The following is a 6,502-nucleotide window of genomic DNA, read 5'->3' on the forward strand; positions in this document are numbered from 1 at the left end:
GCCAGGCCTTTGTGTCCCTGGTAGGGTCAGTTTTTCCAAGCGCTAGACTTCAGAATTCCTAGAAGAATAAGAGGCCCATTATGCAATGGAAATGCAGTCCCATATACCAAAAATCATATATATATATAATCATATATATATGTAATGTAAATACACACATATGTAATACACAGACAAAATGGAAGGATGGCATCAATAGTTCCAGGGCCTCTGAGGAAACCAGCCACCATGCCATGCCATCTTGAGTGTGCAGGAGCCTGAGGTTAGAGACCTCATGTGAGGAATTGGGAAATTCCCTGTGTTTAGGGTCAGTCACCCTGGACACCAAACACATTTTCAATCTGTACTCTCAATTCTCCTTTCAGGAACTGGACACACAAAAGTTTTCAACAGGAGAGAAAAATACACACCATAAATCCTTGAAACCTGAAGTTAGCCAGAATATGCTGTTAGACAGTTCTACTTTCAGTTTCTTATATTCTGAAGTTCTCTTGATTAGGAATTGGGTACCAGATACAGTGCCTGATTCACAAACCAAGCCCTTTGCTTGATGTCTTCTGGATAAATGTGTGCCTTGCCCCGCCTGGGCACATGGGACACTCCCACTCCCCCAGCCCACTCCGCCCACCCTGTGCACCTGAGGGCTGAGCCAGGAGCTCAGGAGCTGCTCTGACTTTCGTTCCCATAGAGGCCAGGACACTGGCGGTGAGCATGATTTCTGGGCTGACTCAGATGACTATCAAATAAACTGAATTTAAAAATAGTTCACTCAGGTGCCTACTGGTACCTTCTCAGGATACACACACTAATTTGACAATAAACAACCCTAAAATAACCCAAATGACTCTAAGGTTCTTAAAAGGCCCTTAGAATTCCCCCACCCTAAAAAACCTAAAGGATCCTGAAGATCCCTGTAAACTTCATGCTAGTGGGGTTGACCTCTAGGAAGCATCAGAATCACCCAGGGTTCCTGTGAAAACACAGACTGCTGGGCCCCAACACCAGAGTTCCTGATTCAGCAGATAAAGTAGGACAGAGAATCTGCATCTCTAATAAAGTTCTCAGGTGATGCTGATGTTTTTGGTGCACTAACTGTTCTAAACGAATCTAAAGGGAACACTGCTATCACCCGGGGAGTTTTTTAGAACACTGATGTCTATATTCCGTACCAAGAGATTGTGGTTCAATTCTTCTGGGCTGTGGCGTTGGCAGCAGAATTTCTAACACTGCCTCTTTCTTACTAACTGATATGGTTTGGCTGTGTCCCTACCCAAATCTCATCTTGAATCCTAACGTGTTATGAGAGTGACCTGGTGTGGGGGGGTGGGTAACTGAATCATGGGGGCAAGTCTTTCCCATGCTGTTCTCATGATATTGAATGTCTCATGAAATCTGATTGCTTTAAAAAGAGGAGCTTCTCTGCACAAGCTCTCTTTGCCTGCTGCCATCCATGTAAGACTTGGTTTGCTCCACCTTGCCTTCCACCATGATTGTGAGGCTTCCCCAGCCACGTGGAACTGTAAGTCCAATTAAATCTCTTTCTTTTGTAAATTGCCCAGTCTCGGTTATGTCTTCATCAGCAGTGTGAAAATGGACTAATACACTAACCTCCTCTCCAATTCCTGTATGCACTGAATTTGAAGACCACTTCACCAACCTTAAAAGATCCTAAATGAATCCAAATAATCCTTAACAATGAAACATGATCCCCTGTAAAACACTTAAAGGTGATAGACAATTAAAATTACAAACAATAAAATGACACTAAGATTCCTAAATGCTATTAATCAACCCTAGATGATCCCAGGGGACCCTAAAAGATGCTAAATAACTTTTAGTGAACATGAACTCTAGAAAAAAATTTAAATGCTGTAATAATTGAAAAAGATCCTAAGTAACCTTAATGAAGTCAAGATATAATAAAAAGGTCTAAATGACAGCAAATGCTACATGACCAGCCAGGTTCCTACCAACTGTAAACCTAAAAACTTTAAAACCAAATCCTTGACAACAATAATAACCCTAAATTATCCCAAATGAATTTCAAAAATCATAAATAATAGTAAAAGATCCTAAATAGCCACAAAATATTCTAAATGATCTTTGGTGGCTCCTAACATCCCTAGAGGTTCCTAAACCTTGAATGGGCCAACTTTAAAAACAAAGAACCCAAATGATATTCGGTGACCTAAATGACTGCAAACCTTTAAAAAAAAAAAAAAATCCCAAGTCCTTATCTAGCCTACCTGGACCTGCTATTGAACCACCAGGGGTTCAGTCTATGTCCTACTGCTTGCCTCCCAGAAAGCCAATCACTGAGACAATGAGCCTTGCCAAGGAAGAAGGCTTTCATCAGGTGCTGCAGCTAAGAAGATGGAAGATCAGTCTCAAATCCATCTCCCTGAGTGACTAAAATTAGGAGTTTATATAGCAGGAAATAAATGTAACCACATGTAGGAAAACAGGAATTAGCAAGGGGTAAGCAAGAGGAGTTGGTAAACAGGAATCAGGTGGTTGCTTAGACAATCATGAGGGGTAAGGGGGTTTCGCCTCTCATTGTCTAGATGCAATGATCTGGTGAGTGTCAGATTCTTGACGCTATCTAGAAAGCCTGATAGTTGGTTTCCTGAGAAAGGAACTCAGATAAGACAAGTGTCACTTTCTCAGGTTTTAAGACTGGGAGGATCAATTTCTCTGTTTATTCAAAGAAACCATAAACATCAGCTCTATGGGACAACGGGGTCGGTTTCAGACCTACATGGTCTTCCTCAGGCCTCTTCTTGGGACCAGCTACACTGGCTTTGCTGCCCTTCAAGCATGTCCAGACCTGTCCTGCTTCTGGGACTTGCACTTGCCACTTGGTCTTTTTGGGATACTCTTCCCCCCAGCGCATCACATGCTTGCCTCCTTTTTGATTCAGGTCTCAGCTCAACTCTTCCTTCCTAGCAAGGCCTTCCCTGAACACCCAAATCAGCTGCTCTCCTGCCAGCTATCCTCTGCTTCCACTCTCTTCTAAGTGCTTTTTGCAGTCTGAATGTATTCATTGATTTATGTGTCCCCTCCACCAGAACCTAAGCTCTGTGAAGGCATCCCAACCACCTAGAGCAGCACCTGATTCTTGGTAGACACTGTGAAAGGAAAATAAACCTCAGGACCCCCAACTCAGTAAGGCAAAGGGAAAAGTCAATTTAGGAAACAGGTCATGCAAACTTGCTTACCATTTTGTTCAGAAAAAGATAGCTGCAAAGATAAAAAGAGCTACATACTTCCCTCACAATGTGCCCACAAGAAAATTCCTTGTGGGTCCCAAGATCTTTACCTTAAAAGAGTTCTATTGAATTTCACCCTGACCTTCACACGAACAGGACAAAGGACAGAATTAAAAGTCATCTCTCTGTTCACCTGAGACAAATGTGTAACTGCTTCCTCTGCCCTATGTTTATTTTATCTTATGTAAAAATGCTGATTCACTGAGCACCAGACGAATGCGTAAGTGACTATTCCTCTACCCTTTTCTTACATGTATAATGTGTATTCAGTGAACGCTGATAGAAGAAGACTCAAAAGAATGCAACTACTTGCCTTTCTTATTGCCCACCCTTTTGTAAAGTTCCTTCCTTTTTCCCACAATAGTTGCTTTTTTTCCCTTTAAATATTGAGGTCTCCAGATGCTCTTTGGAAAAAGCAGAGGACCACAGATTTTTCCTGAGCTTCTGTGTTCTTTTCCTGGTTGTGTCCTTAACCTTGACAAATAAACCTCTTAAAATGATTGAGACCCATCTTGGTCATTTTCTTTGATTTACAACACCTTGATAATATTTGTGTAGTGAACGAATAAGTATCCAAACGTACCATAAACATCAAGACCTCAAACACCAAGTGTGCCAATGCTAACAGCCTCTAAGTCCTGACCCAAACTCACTAACAAGTGTAATCCTTCTTAAAATGAACTTACATGATCCCATGCTATCGAAATCACCTCAAATGGTCCTAAATCCTCTGTGGTCCTAAACTACCCAAAGTGGTGTAAGACTTTAGACCCTCTTAGAGATTCTGAAGAGGTATAAATTACTCAAAACAACTTTTAAATGCTAAATAATCTTCCATGACTATAAATGGTGCCAAGTGACATAAACCACCCCTAAAAAGCTCTAAGCAATCAAAATAGAACCTAAACCTTAAAAATCTCTATAAGACTTTCAAGACGTTTGAACCCTAAACAATCTTAACTCTAAATACATAAAATATCCTGAATGAATAATTTCAGGATATTCTTTAGAGTCCAAGCACACTAAAGAATCCAATCATTTAAATGACCCTATGGTAATGTATCTAACAACCTTAGAGACCTAATACCTAGAAGTGGCCTCAGGTGCCTGTAAACTACCACAGAACTTGAATATGCAAGTTTTGTGATTCTGGAGAGGATCTTGTTAGAACGTTGACTCAGACTTAGCAGACCTAGGGTGTGGTTTGAGACACTGCCTTTCTACCAACTCCCAGGGGATGTGGATGCTGCTGATCCACAGGCCACACTTGGAATAGCAAAGCTAGAAGCTATATAAACCCAAAGGATCCTAAGTCAATTAAAACTACCCTAAATTCTAAAACACCCTCAGAGATCCCAGACAATCCTAAATCCTAAACAACTCTAAACATGCTAAAGTTTCTTAAATGATACTTAAAACTTTAAGCCCCAGATTATCTCACATGAACCTAAACTAACCCAAACAACTCTAAATGACCCTAAGTATCTCAATAGACTCTAAGAGATCTTAAGCCTTATACCTCCCTAAGGGCCCTTAAAAATTTAAATTTGCTTGAAATGACTCTACACCCCAACAGTCCAAAAGACTCTAAAAGATCCAAGAAATCATAATTGCACCTAAAATACCCAAACTATTCTAAACTATTCTAATTGATCCAAAATTATCCTAAACCCAAAGTGACCTTAAATAGTTTCAAAGGAACCCAAGTCTAATGAGCCCAACCTTCTCAGCCTCAACAACATTAATGCTAACTCCAATGCCCTTGACATTAATGACTCAACAATCCTAAACCCTAACAGGCAATGGAGCAGACACCTTGTCAGTGACCTGTCCTGACCCTCATTATTCCATACCTCAATGACTCATCTGTTACCCAAAGACCAGAGCTCTGTTTGTATACTTGGACTTTAACCTTGACTTAGGGATCCTGTTGATGTTGCAACAGAAGGCTCCAAATTCCAAATGATGATAAATTAATGGATGGTTGACCTTGAACCCCTTGACAATGACAACCCTAAAAGCCTAATTACCACAAACCAATGATCCTGAGCTCTAAACTCTGTGAAGAAGTTAGAGCAGACCCACATACACCTTGACCAGAGTCTGAACCCTACATCTCTCTTCTTAATGACCAGATACCTTCACCCTAATAATCCCAATGATATAAGAAGAGTGACAGAGACTACCCTGAGACTTTCTTGTTCCCAAATGCAACTTTGACTCTGATCCCAAGGGCTCTAAACTCTACTAACTCCAATCTTAAACCCTAAACCCTAAATAATGATAAAGCATTATTAAGATACTCAATTGTGGCCGGGCGCAGTGGCTCACGCCTGTAATCTCAGCACTTCAGGAGGCTGAGGCAGGCGGATCATGAGGTCAGGAGATCAAGACCATCCTGGCTAACAGGGTGAAACCCCGTCTCTACTAAAAATACAAAAAATTAGCCGGGCATGGTGGTGGGCGCCTGTAGTCCCAGCTACTGGGGAGGCTGAGGCAGGAGAATGGCGTGAACCCGGGAGGCGGAGCTTGCAGTGAGCCGAGATCGTGCCACTGATTTCCAACCTGGGTGACAGAGTGAGACTCCATCTCAAAAAAAAAAAAAAAAAAAAAAAAGATACTCAACTGTGAGGCTAACTCTGATACTCCTGGTGAACATCATCAGATTCTTCACCATGGCACTCCCTGCCCTGGGCCCACGTGCATGCCCATCACCTGAGGACATTATTATAAAGTAATATGAACTCACATTTCTAAAATAAATTTATTCCACTTTTGAATCAGGATCCAAAAATCCATCTGAGGACCACGAGCCGTGTTTTTCTCATTTTAATCACCAAAATTCATCCTGAATTGAGGTAAAAAAAATGCAGATTTGGGGCTTTATGAGATGGAATATAAGTTACCCCTGCAGCAGTAAAGTTGCACTTCAGGCCAGTGTGACATTAAGCATGTTGAAAAAGAGGGGGAAAACGTCCTAAATCTTTAAGTAGCTACTTTAAGGACAAGAATTCATGTGGGATATTGTAAATGAATTATGCTCAGGATAATGACTTAAACTGCTTTAACCCCTCAAAGAGGATGCTCCAAAAATGCATCTCCCAGAAAATTCAAGATCCATAATACTGTCTTTTTTGGGGGGACATATTGAAAGATAACATTTTAGTTTCAATGGACTACATAAATGAGATTCAAGTCCTGGTAATAAAGATGGGTCTGTGTAATAATCTCTT

Source organism: Pongo pygmaeus, chromosome 21 (assembly GCF_028885625.2).
Source record: "Pongo pygmaeus isolate AG05252 chromosome 21, NHGRI_mPonPyg2-v2.0_pri, whole genome shotgun sequence".
Classification (NCBI taxonomy): Eukaryota; Metazoa; Chordata; class Mammalia; order Primates; family Hominidae; genus Pongo; species Pongo pygmaeus.